Raw genomic sequence first — 14,504 nt, 5'->3', positions numbered from 1 at the left:
TTAACACATTTAAATATGGACATTTTCATTTTATTCATAAAAATTATGACTTCAAGTATCACATGACCTATCACAGAACTGTGTGCCTCTATGATAGATGATGTCTGACTCCTTATGGATTATCCAAAATATAAAACTAAGAGATTTTATTTTTAAAACAGTCTCTCTCTCTCTCTCTCTCTCTCTCTCTCTCTCTCTCTCTCTCCCCCCCTCTCTCCCTCTCCCTCTCTCTCTCTCTCGCTTACACACACACACCACCCCCATATGTCCTCTTGCAAATTATAACTCCTAACTTCCTATAAATGCACAGCAATCCCCAGAAGGAAATCTTAAGAGTCTATAATCAGCCCTGGCTGGTTTGGTTTGGTTCAGCAGTTAGAGTGTCAGCTGGTGGACCAGAGAGTCCCGGGTTTGGTTCTCGCTAAGGGCATATACCTCTGTTGCAGTTTGTCTCCAGCCCTAGTTAGGGTCATGTGGGTGGCAGCCACTCAATGTGTCTCTCTCACATCGATGTTTCTCTCTCTCCTCCTCCCACTCTCCCTCCCACCCTATCTGAAGATAAGTGCAAAAATGTCCTCAAATGGGGATAAAAAATAAATAAAAAAAAAGAGTCTATAATCAAGTCTTGGTAAGAGGGCTAAAAATTGTAGATTGATAATTCATGTTTCCTACCTGTTCACAATTCAGTTCAGCTGACACAGTGCAATGAAAGCTGATTTCCCCACTACTCTAAGGTACTTAAGAAGGTTGTTTGAGGTTATCTCTTATTATTCTTAAACACGATGGTCTGCAGAGTCTGCTTTGAATTCTAATTTCAGTTCTCACGGTAGATTTATTTTTTACTTGGACTACTTATTTAAGCTATCAGGGCCTCTGTTTTCTCATTCATAAAACTGTAATAATATTTCAAGTGTTAATATGAGGGTTAAGTAAAAAGTAGCTTATTTAAAAATGTGGCCCAGTTTCAGGCACTGTAAATTATAGCTTTTTTTTTTTTTTTTAATACCTGCAATGGCTTTGTGGTGTGTCAAGTTGACTAAGCAGAACTATATTCCCCAGAATCTCCCTTCTAGTATGTTCCCAGATAAGTTGAGCTATAAGAGAATTATTTTGGAAGTGTTGGAGGCTGAAAGGGAAGTAGAAGCTCCTTTGTAACATAAATATACCTTCTCTGGTAATTTAATCAAACTCTATGAGCTGCTGTGAAGGTACTTTATTGGTGAAATTAAAGTCCCTAATCAATTGACTTTAAATTAGAGAGATTATCATGGTGAGCATGACTCTGTTGGAAGCCCTTTAAAAGAGAACTTAGCTCTCTGAAAATGAATGAGAGAGAGAGAATGAGAGAGAGAAAGAGAGACCCCCTAGAACAACAAACTTAGTTTGTGCCTATGGGGTTCCAATCTACTCATGATCTTCCCTTCCCCACTGCCCTGTGGACTTTGGACTTCCTAGTCAGCCCCCAGAATTACTTGCATAAGCCAATGGACAATGCATTGATAGATAGATAGATAGATAGATAGATAGATAGATAGATAGATAGAGATAATAGATAGATGATAGATAGATGGATGGATGGATGGATAGATAGATAGATAGATAGATAGATAGATAGATAGATAGATAGATAGACAGACAGAGAGACAGGTTAGATAGACACACAGACTATTTGTTCTGCTTCTCTGATTGAACTTTGACTAATATAATGCCTGATTTGCTGACTATGCTTTTCATTTATTTAGACACCACTGCTATTCCTGGCATAGAAGACAGTGCTCAATAGAAGAAAAAGAAGCAATAAATTTAGATTTAAGATGGGAGAATGTCCCAAGCGTACCACCTTTAGCAGTATGGAAATAGCCAATAATTTAATCTCACATGTGTAAATGTGAATGAAATCACCACCACGTTATTTACTACATCATAAAAACTTGGTAAATGGTATACTCCATTTCTTCTCTCCCTCCATATCACAAGATTTAAAAGGAATAAAAAAAAAATGTTATGCATTTTATTTTATTAATTTAAGGACTAATTTTTTAGAATTTACTATGTGCCAACCACTGTTAAAAATTGTTTACAAACATAAACTCATTTAATTCAGATAACAATCCTATGCAGTAAGTATATATCATAATCATAATCATCCCCATTTTACAGATAAAGAAACTGAGCTGAAAGGTTAGAAAATTTGCGTAAGGTCACACAAGTGGTTGATTAGAACCCAGGAGGTCTGGCTTAAGAGTCAATGTTTTTGGACATTATACTATATTGTGTATGTGAAAACAGCATGAAATTTATAAAAGGTCAAATGCAATTAAGTTTAATATATTACTGCAACATTTTTCTAGGACATCCATAACAAAATATTATTCACTGTATGACTTAAACAACAAAAATCTATTTTCTCACAGTTTTGGAGGCTAGAAGTCCGAGACCAAGGTGTCAGAGGCAGAGATTCTCCTGCGGCCTCTCTCCTTGCGTTACAGACGGCCACCTTCTCACTGTGTCCCCACATGAGTATTTTTCGGTGTGTGCGCAGCCCTGGTGTCTCTGTGTGTGTCTCATTTTTCTCTTCTTTTAAGGACGTCAGTCAGATTGGTTTAGGGCCCACACTAACATCTTTATTTTAATTTAATTACTGTGTTAAAGGCAATAGTATCTCTAAATAGAGTTACTTTCTGAAGTACTGAGGGTTAGGGCTTCAACATGTGAATTTTGGGGAAACGCGTTTCATCCCATAACAGTTACTACTGATAGCACTTGTATTACTGCTATAATAATAACCTGCTTATATTAGGTGCTGAGTAACTGTGCAAGGAGCAATTTAGAAAATAAATAAATAGATGTGGAATAGCTGATCTTGAGCTGTGCTAGGGCATCCAATCATTTCCAAGGTTCTGAGGTCTTGAAAATTATAGATCATTCTGCTAATTCTTACCTAATCAATATTGTATCTTACATAGTGAGGATTTAAGAAACTGCTCAACTGCATGGCTTAAACAACAAAAATTTATTTTCTCACATTTATTTACTGATTTGATTTTAAATTCTGCTGCATTACTAGCCAAAGTGATTTTTTTTTAACCAAAAGAAAATGTGCTCTACTTGAACCTATACATTTCAAAGTTGTCATAAGAGAAATCAGTGCCTTGAGGACCCTGAGAAATTTCCTCATAAGCAAGTGAGAAGTAAGCAAGAATAAATAAGAAGAAAGACAGCACCCAGAAGGTTTTGAAAATATGTTTGAAGCTGGGACAATAGGTTGAGGGTAGGCAGAGCAGCTTACAATTTCAATAACTAGGAGACTATACACATTTATAACTGTTCTACAGAAAGGTAACTTTCCTTCAGCCTGGGAGTTCCTGAGCCTTACATACAAAGGATGGTGCTAGATCAAGTCAGCAAAGGATCCTCTGTTTTGTAGGTGAGCAGCACAGATGTAAGGCTGTTTTCTCCCATATTCTAAGAGTTGTTTTGCTTAACATATGTATGCTGAGCAGAGGATCTCTTGTTGAAATGTAGTTGTTCAATGTGTTGTAATTTGAAGGGAGATAGAAAGGGTCCTCTCACTCCGCCATGCTGTTGACGTTTTTGTTTTGCTTACCATACGGAAGAGAAACCTGGCAGAGATGTTATAGCACCTATGTGAAGGAGGAATATGAGAGATGCTTCCATTTTCCCAGTCAATGTGTTTTTCACAGATTTTCTCTCATCATTATAAGAAGCTTGAAAGGTAGATACTGTTACAATCCTCATGTTATGGATGAGAATAAAATTTGAGGGAAGTAAAATCTTTACCGGAGTATAGCCTTGATTTGGGCCCATGGAGTATAAACTAGAACCCTGTGCTTCATGATCTAAAGACAAATATCACCATCACCCCTGTGATTTCCCAACATCACGAGGATGGATAGGTATTACCCCATCAAACCAATGAAGAAATTAAAACCAACAAAGACTGGATGATAATTTGCCTTACATCACATAGCTAGCAAATGACAGAGCCAGAATGGAATTCCAGATCTTTGTAACTCCAAAATCTCTTCCATAGAGTATCATACTGCCTTTCTCTACGGTTCTCTCAGGATGGGTGATAGAGGAAAATAACAGCAATATTAAAGCATTACTTCATTATTTAGCTAAGAAAGCACTAAATCCTAAGTAAACAGGTATTCTGATTGGAATATTTATAAAGGTTAATAAGAAACAAAATAAACTGAAAGCCAGCTGGGAAATATACTTAGCTATAAACACCAAACTTATAACATTTCTAATTATATTTTTAAAAAAAATACCCTAAGCCAAAGTCAAAAATTTTGTCACAGGTTGGTAAATCAGCTAAACAAGATTTTTACCATTTTCTCTCTCTATTGAGATTACAAATGATAAAATAGTGTCAACATCATTCTACTCAACCAGATGGGCTCTAGCTTATGATACAGGTTCTCAAAGGGGGAATTGAAGACTAAAGTCCTAAACAAGGAACTTCTCACAAAATCGAAGAAGGTAATTTGTGATTTCTCCCATCTTTCTCCATTAAAATTGTAGGAGTGTAAGGTGGAAAGTGGTAAAAGAGAAGGGGTAGACTGTGCCTTTTTTCATTAGAAATAGGCTTTTGGAAAGCTGACAACACGCATCTGATAGACGCCTCTTTTTACCTCGAGTATTAACAATTCATACAGCGAAGGCCCTGGTGTCATCTATGAGCATCAGCCTAGGAGGCCTTGATGACCACAGTAACAGCAAATTTCCAATTTTGGGGAAGGACCACAGTGAAATAACAAGATTAATTCAAAGTGAGTAGAGAATCCAGGGCAAATACCCTTGGTCCACGAGAAATCTCTCAAAAGGTCCCAAATCACTTTATACCTGCCACGGATTGCATCAATCTATTAAGCTAGCTTTTACTAAAGCCAGTTCTCTCCTACACTGAGAAGGAAAATGAAAACCAGAGGGGGTCAGATAATAACTTGCCCTCAGTCATAGAGCTGGCAACTAACAGAATTCCTTGTCTATCAGACTAATGGCAACTTTGTTGTTGGCCATATCTGCCCTTATTACAGTCCCCTGCTTGCTAGACCCAGGAGGTTTCACAGTGCGCAAAATACCTAAAAATACTGACATCCAATATCACCTTCTTTCTCCCCTTGCCTCCCTATGGCATTCATCATCCCGCCTTCCTTCCCATTTCTGTTTATGTCACCAACGTTGTTTCCCAATCATGCAGGCACAAAATCCTAGAGTGATGTTCAATTCCCCTCCTTGTCAAGTCCTGCTAAGTCTGCTCCCACAACATCTCCACAAGTTGTTCCACTCTAAGCATCCACTGCCAACATAAGTACAGGACCCCATCACCTACCTCTCATTGACACTAACCTCTCTCCTTTTTCCCAGTCACATTGCATTCTGATCCATCCTTTATACCACATCCAAATTAGCTTCCTAACATGTCATCATGTCACTTCCCTGATCAACAACTTTTTAACCCCAAATTACCTTACGTGATTTCTACTGTATCCCACTCACTTTAGAAGTCAGATATCAAGTCTTCCATAAATATATTCCATGCCATATAAGTTGAGTGTGATCCTTTAAATTCATTAGTGTTTCTTTATAACTTTTAGGTGGCACATATTATTTTTCTTAATGTTCTTATCCCTACCCTACTACGGTGCTTATTTCAACTGGGTCCAACCCAACCAAATAGGCTGTAATTAAACCATCAAGCCCTGCCTAGTGCTACTCTCTCAAGTTTATGTGAAAGAAAACAAATCTGTAAGACAAATAACACACTACACATTATTGTACATCTATTAACCTCTAGGCATTGAGTTCATGCTTAGGAAAACAAGGGGGAGACTACACATGTATGGATGATCCTGCTCTCAGCAGCATCCATTCTATGGGGAAATGAGTGAGGAGACAGCTATTAGACAAGGTAGACATGGTAAGTCACACTCTAGGAAAAGAAAACAAAACAAGATGGACCAGAAAGGAGAGAAAAACCAATGTGCTGGGTGTGCAAGCTGACTTTCTCTAAGCCAGCTCCCGGATGACTGCCTATTATTTTTTAAGGACCTGTGGGAATAAATAGTACCCAATTTCTATCTAATATTTACTTTTTAATACCTGTTGCTAATATATACAGCTTATATCTTTCTCTATGTGTTTTCTTCATGTGAACGGTATAAAAAAGATATTCCTACTATCATTCTAAGCAACGTATCTTCAGCACAGAAATCACTGGGGCTGGGAGGACAATGTCCTAATGTAGGGAATATTACCCTTCACCATTTAATAAAATGAGAGCTTGGGCAAAAAAAGATAAGAAATAGAGCACATAATAAAGACTACATTACTGCAAGTAATTCAAATAGTTGTGTTAAAATGGAAATCACATAACTATCAGACATGTGCTTTTCCGGGTCCAGGCTTGGCAGACCAAGTTGCCAACAGGAATGAATTTCAATGACTGGTTTATAACCTCTGAGATGCTTGGAAATCTAACACAGTTGTGGTTAAAATGTAATACTATTAAAGCATCCGTGCAATTAACAATTCTGCGGGGAACATTTCCTGCTGGAACATTCACTTTGGGAAACTAAGCTATTTCTGATCGTTTAAGATGGAATTTGTCTAATTTATTGATCTGTAAATGTTACCAAAATATTTCACCCCAAATATTGAATCTCATTACTAAACAATTCAGTCTCTCCATGGAATAAATGTAAATATCAACATAAAAAGTGACATTTATGCTAGTTTACAGTTTCCCGTTTTTATGAACGCAGTCATTTCTTCTGAAATCACTTGGGTCTTGAAAGCACAGTTAGGAAAACATTACAGACCCAAAGTGCAGGTGCCAATAGAAGCGTTAGGTCACGGAACGGCTGCTTTGCAGGGAAGTATAGCTTCATTTTCCACGTTCTAATGTGTTACAGTAACTCCCTCAGCAGCAGCTCTGTTAAAAAGTGTGGTTTTGGTAATAGTTTGCTGATTAGTAGGAAGGCAACTCCTGATATCATGAAGACCTATAAAGAGTTAGTTGTGACCACTCTTAAGTTTCACTAAGATAAAAAACTATATCTCACAAACCCTTGGACAATAGGGAGTGAAAAGAAAATGATGTTTAAATCCATACCTCAAAGTATCCTTTTTAGAGGACACAAAATCAATGCTTCCTATAAAATCAAAACTAAATTTATCCCTTAGATCCAGTGCTGACCATACACAGAGGAAGCATACTGACTTGTACATATATTCTTGAAATCCCAAATCCCCACCATTCAAGTTATTCCTTGGTTAAAGCAGTATGTCTTCAAAAGGTGTCTTTTAAAACAAAATTGTATTTTCTCTCGTGAGTCCCCTTTCTGTACATTAACATATTTAGATTTTCATTTGTTTCTCAGTGACTGTCTTAGGAGACAGAGAGGGTTCTGAGAGGTTAGCCACAGAATGAATAAATCTTGTTTCAAGGCAAAGAGGAAGAAAAATGAGCTGGAACATGGCATAGGGGTAGGCCAAGAGCTTAAAGTTTAAAGATCATATTAGAGTCATTAACAATGTAAGTCTTGAACGTCAGGATTGCTTAAGGAATAATGATTTCCACAGGAAGATGGGGTACATGAATAAAACGTACCCAATTTGTAATATTGCTCACAGGCAACCCTGCTAATGTCTCCGTGAAACCTTAAGAAGCTGTAGGAGTACAATGTACGTAGAATATTAGTTATATAGCAATCTACCATTAAAAAAAAAAAAAAATAAGCCCCAGTTCATGTGTTTGGCATTGTTCCTAGAACCTAATGTTGGGACAGGAAATCTGTCACAAGACATGTACCTCTTGCTGTGTGTATCAAGAATGCTAAGCCTGAACGCTCCTTACCCAAGCATTTCTCAGAGTTTGCAGTGAACAACCATGAAAGATGAAGGAACGTCTCTCCCTAGTTATTTAGTGGGCTTCCTCCTCTTCCTCTTTCTAGTCCTAGTTTCTCTACCACCTTCTCAGGAAAGACCCCCTAGACTATGTCCAGCATGCCTCAAGTACCTAGCACAGATAAGAGCTCAAGGAATGTGTGTTACATGAAAGACTGAACAAATGAATGAATACATTTCATCCAAATGAATGAATTTTTACTTGCTCTAATCCGAAGTACCATTAGTCCCCTTGGAATGCCTGACCACTTATTTTATAAATTTAGAATTCCTGTAATTAATTCATATATTTGGGTTTTGTTTTTTTTCCCTAATGCTTCCATATTTCCCCTCCCTTTTTAGTGTTACTTCGTTCTCTTATTCAGGACAGAGGCTAGACATTAATTTAAGCGCATTTATTTCTAACAATCTGAAAAGCACACATTTCCCAGTGCCACAATGCCCCTCTAGGGAAGAGAGGCTCCTGGCAAACATGGCCTCTGAGGAGACCAGGAAGGAGCCAGGACGAGGCTGCTGATCATTTCACACAACTGCTCGCTCCTCAGCCAACTTGGAGAAGAATGCCCCATGCCGACTACTGCTCCTGGGTTACCCATGCCCTCTCTAGTGTCTGAGATCTGAGGGCATGTATGCCTTTTGGGGGAAGTTGACACAGGTCCTAATGAATCCATTTGAGTGAGTGGAGGTCTGGGTCTCATCGTTTGACTTCAGCCACACTTCATCTTTCATGCATCACAAGTGAGCTGCACTAGGCTTTTTTTTTCCCCCCAAAGAAATAAAATGCCTTTAACCATTCTCATCCGATTGTTCTCACCAGGCTCCAGAGTGCTCAACATTCAGCTCATTTCTCGTCATCTATAATTAAACCCAAGACTTACTTGGAATGATACAGAATGATATTTGTACACGCTCAGCCACATTAGCATGGAAAGAGTACTCAGGGAAATTGGATACAGCAAATTAAGCTTCTCAAGGTGAATAAACATATGGAACGATTTTTTCTGGCCAAGCTATTGGATCCAGGGGCAGTTAAAAAATCCTGGTGGCATTTGTTTGGTTTCAAGAAACACTGAGGTGAGAATTAGATGGACTAAATAAAAATCATATTAAAAAAATAAGTAAATTAGACCCAGCGAATAGCTTCTCCACCATCTGTTATGCCACATATATTTTCACAGGATGGGTTTCACTAAATAATTGATGATAGTCATCATCCATTTCAACTAACATTTATTTGGTGACTTCCAAGTGTCAGGTGCTATGCAAGTAGTTGTTATGAGTATTTTATCAATTTACAAATGAAGAAACAAGCTCAGAAAGGTAATTTGACTTGCCCCTGATTAAAACCACGGGTATTGTTCTGTCCTAACTTGCAGACATTTTATCAACTTTGTTTAGAAATTATCTTATAATTTCTAAGGATAAGAAGAGATTCTTTCAGGATGGGCAGACACCGAAACAAAGAGAGATGCCCTGCTGTGCTAGAGAGCAACACTTGGATGCATTAATACACAGAAAGCTTGACGGCTCCCAAGCATCTCCCAACACCCACAAACTGACCTCTACTTGCCACCAGCTACATCTCCAGCTGAGTTCTAACTGCTCATAAAACACCTCTGCTTGCATGTTTGCCACTTGCCTAGAGTTCGATGTGCTCAACCAGGTGACCTTCTTGACTTCCTCACCATGGATAAATAGGTCATTTGTGTATAACAGATTAACCCATGAACTAGAGTCAGGTGAAGAAAAACAGTGGACGGGAGACAGGTAGTTAGATGTAAGACCTCCTTTCCTGGGTTGGAGAAGTGCTTCTTCAAACCTTCCCTGTTTCTACCATGTATCTGGAAAAACGATAAGTTACCTATATTTCTGCACTCTGACCTTGGAACTGATGCTGCTCTTTTGTGTGTTCTAACTTGATTTCTGTCTGCAGGGTCTACACCTACCCTAACATAATGACCTGACCACAGGTCCTGATGGTTTGCTACTCACACAGTTTGTTTTGAAGTTCTTCACTTGGACTTTATCTCCCTCCGATTAAACCCATTAAGGTATAAATAAATTATTGCTCTTCAGGGTGTCTTATCTGCCAGTCATACTAAAACATTCATATGTATTGTACTCTCCACATTTTATAGATGATGAAATCAGGATACCAATATGTCGAGTAATTTGCCCCATGTAAATGTAAGTGATTAATTCAAAATTTGAGCCTCCCCACACATTCTGCTGCTAGAGCCCATGCTCTTAGGCAGTGCACCATACTATCTCCCATCCAGATTAAATGAAAAGACACCAAACCTTACCCTGTAAAGATCGATGGCTACTGTAAAATCATTCTTCTATTGTCCAGGCCAGAACGCTGTGAGATATCTATCTGTGAATCACATCTCTTCTTTGTCCCACATAGCCATTTGTCACGCCGCGCTATCAATGCTTCCATCCAAAACTTCATTTCGTTTTTCATTTTCTTCCCACTTCCCTCTTTCCATCATTAGTGCAATAGCATTCCAACTAGTCTCCCCAATGTTAGTTGTTTCTTCCTGCTCTAGTCCATCCTACATATGTTGGCAAAAAAAAAAAAAAAAAACCTTCTTAAATTATTGTGTTCATCAAAAAATATTGAAGTTTTAGATATGTAGCCTTTAAGCAAAAGATTTAAGGGGGATGTGATAGATATTTTCAAGCACTTGAAGGACTTCCAAGTGAAAATAGAGTCAACTTTACTTTGCATTTCCAGAGAACAAAATCATGATGATCTACAAAGGATAGGAAGGTAGAATTTTTTTAATTAATAATTTTGATATTAAGAAGTAATTTTTATCAATGAGAGCCATTCAATAATGGAATCCTTTGCATGCATCTTACAATGTGGTTCCACGCTAATGTGTCCAAGCCTAAACTAAATGACTGCTTGCCAGAGGTATTGGGATGCTGAGATTTTGGACTCAACTTTAATATTTCTTACAACTTTCGGGTTTTCAAATTCTGTAATGAATTCCCAATCAAAGGCCAACAATGGTTCTCAAATTCATATTTCACTATCCACCTAACTCTGTATCTCATAGTTCTGAGCATGAATCTCCATTCCAGGCTAGGATATCAGTAGCCACACACCAAGCTTATTCCCCACCTCTATGCATTGTTCAAGCAGGTTGGCCTAGCCAGAATCCCTGTCTCCAAACCCTCAACCCAATCAAATCATCTTCTTGCTTTAGCAATGCAATACTTCTCTAGGATTTTACCAAAAATTTACAGGCTGGGGCAAAAGTAGGTTTATAGTTGTGAGTATGTGAAACAGAGTTTGTTCTTATATTATTATTTATTAATTATTATATCATTTTCCATACAAACAGCTGTAAATCTACTTTTGCCACATACTGTATATTACCTTATTTTGTGTTCTCTCACTTTCTCTTCCTTTGAGTTCTAATTCATCCACACAGCCTACTTTAGATAAGTATTTTATTTTGAAATGTGTTTGATCTAGACATCTATTGTGTCAGATTATAACCTTAGTGTTACCAATGAGTTTAAGAGTTTCCCTGAAATTATATTCAAATTGTTATGTGCAAATACTCATGTGCTATTATGTAGTGAATATAATTATCCATATATTTTATTAGTGCTTCAAGATAGCTTTGTACCCAAAAAGGTTACAAAATGTTGGTTTCCATTTTTAGTCACCCCCTCAGATTTTATCACTTCACTGTTCTCTTTCATTTTTTCCACACATATTCTCTTCCAGATTGTAAATCTCTTAAAGATTGAAACCATTTCTTTCACTGATTAAGCATAGGCTGTGAATTCCTTTACAAAGGGATAACATTAAGTCTTTATTCCAAGTAAGATACCTAGTAGGAAATTTAGAAATGTTTGTGGATGAAAAAATGAACGTCACACCCTTACCAAAGCAACTTTTAATTATCTCTGGTATTTCTCAGGATATTCTAAATTAGACCCAGAGATATAGAAATATAATGTTTTGTCAATGTCACATCTGAGATATATAAATAACTTTTAATGTTTTGACAAATATATCTGCCTTTTTTCTTTTTTGAGACTTTATTGCCATGCTAGAAGTAACTGCATTCGCTTAACTTCCTGTTTCAATGAAACACCTTTGATCTATTTCTGATCATTACATGTCTGTCCCTTTCCCATTCTGCAGTGAAAGAGGTCAGATATGAAAGTGTACGAAGATGCTACAAAAGGATTTACAATGATCACCCATGAGGACCACAGGCAGAATGTCCTGTAGGCACACTCCTAGAAGAAAATCATCTTACCACACAATGGCTGATAGGACCGGATGGCCTTACATTTACCCCAGATCTGTTCCAGGCATCCGTTTCCTGGTTTAAACAATAGTATTAATGAAAAGTAATTTGATTCTCTATTCTTATATATGTGCTCAATGGAAGATCAATTACTAGGCTTGCCCTTCAGCACCTAGGAGGATTCTGAGCACCTATTAGTTTCATCTGTAATGTGGACAATAAACTGAATGGAAATGGGTTCCTTAACATTATCAGTGTAGCTTTGTGCTAAGTACACCATCCAATGTTTTAAAGTGTGCTTTCTCTTCCGAGAACATTCAAGGCAGTTGAACTCATTTTAGTAGCGATACTTTAATGATGGTGCCTGTATATTAACAAGGAGAGAGAATGGTTGACATTTGTTAAATGCCTTTTCTCCTTACTATAGGGGCTACTCTATTTTAAGTATCTAATACTGATATTCACTGAGAACCAACAGAGAGCTAGAAACTGTATAACACATTCTCCTTCTAGGTTTCTGCACTACATTGGTTAACAGTGGAATAATTAAGCAAGATGTTGACTTGCAAAGTGAATTATATAAAAAGACACAGACCTGGTTAAGCTGGAAATACTCTAAAGAAAAAGCAAACTGTCTAGCATCAAAATGCATATATCTTCCCTGCCACTGTGGCTCACTGGATGAGCATCGACCCATGCACCAAGAGGTCACTGGTTCAATTCCTGGTCAGAACACATGCCCAGGTTGTGGGCCTGATCCCCAATATGGGGCATGCAGGAGGTGGCCAATCCATGTTCTCTCTCATTGATGTTTCTCTCTCCCTCTCCCTTCCTCGTTCTCTAAAACCAATAAAGAAAAAAATACACATATCTGAGCACTAAACCAATACCTGGAAACATCCTGAGACCTCTTCTCTTCTCTTCTCTTCTCTTCTCTTCTCTTCTCTTCTCTTCTCTTCTCTTCTCTTCTCTTCTCTTCTCTTCTTTTTTTCTCATCTGATTTTCAGCATCTGGTACTGGCTTTGTAGGGACTAGATATTTCAATGCAATATATGCTTCTGAATGGCAAATTCAAGTCTTGTCTGTTATTCCAGAATGGTAACAAACAAAACTATTATTACCATGAATAAACTGTATTATGCTTTTTTATGTATTATGTTATTTAAACCTCCCAGCTCTCATTTAAGCTAGGGATTGTTATAGGTGAGGAATCTTAGGTTAAGAAGTGGCTTACTGGGAACCACACAATGTCAGGGATAGAAATTCAACATAGGTCTTATGAGTACAATTCCTATCTACCTTCTACAACATTAAGAAGCCTCATGAAGCATAGATTTGTTTTGAGCCTTGTATGAGCAACTCACTGATCTTGTTGTTGGGAACAGAAAGGCATAAAACTGGACAATAAATAACGGCTCCTCTCAAGAACCTCAGAATTTAGTAGGAGTAGTAAGAGAAATAAGGCCTGGCCATAAATATCCATGGCAGTAGGCAGTATAGAATAAATGACGCATGAGTTACTCAAGTCGGGTTATGCGGATTCAGAAGAAGATAATGCTTGGCAAAGCCTTCCTGGAGAAGGTGGTGGACAAATTGAACACTATTCAATAAATGCATAAAAAAACAGAATGGAAGTATAAAACAAGTACAATAGTAGAGAACACAGAAGAATAAAAACATTTTGCCAGCTACTATGTTGAAATGAAAAAACACATAAAGTATACTCCCTGTGCTCCAGGACCATACCATTAAATTGAGTAGACAAGAACCACACATTCAAAATAATTGAAGAACCATCTAGGGTATCACATATAGAAACTGAACTGTGAATTGTGTGGCAGGGTCAACAGAGTGAGGATGGTTTTTCAGGCCTTAAGTCAAGTTTGGCCACCAAGAGAAAAAGGCATGAAAACAAATATCATCAAAGGCAAAGAGCATGAGAAGAAGGGCTAAAATGCTTTGGGGGTTATTTTTTGGAATATTTATTGAGTTTCAGGGTACTAAATGCATACCGGGCTAGGTATACATTTAGAAGTCTCAGAGATGGTCACAAAACTGTAAGTAAAGAAAAAGCCAGGAAACTGTGGCGACTGCTATGCCTAGAAAAAGGGGCCCACACATTTGAGCTGAGTGAGAAAACCCTGAAAAGGAGGTAGAACTCTACCACCAGTTGTATGGCCTTGGGTAGCTCATTTCATCTCTGACTCTCAGTTTGATCATCTATCAAATGGGGCTAATAATATCTTCCCTGCCTCAATCTCAGGTTTGTAGTGAGAGTCTCATAAG

The sequence above is a fragment of the Molossus molossus genome, unplaced genomic scaffold, assembly GCF_014108415.1.
Source record: "Molossus molossus isolate mMolMol1 unplaced genomic scaffold, mMolMol1.p scaffold_m16_p_13, whole genome shotgun sequence".
In the NCBI taxonomy this organism is placed as follows: Eukaryota; Metazoa; Chordata; class Mammalia; order Chiroptera; family Molossidae; genus Molossus; species Molossus molossus.
The sequence above is the reverse complement of the archived record's forward strand: the minus strand, read 5'-3'. Positions refer to the sequence as shown.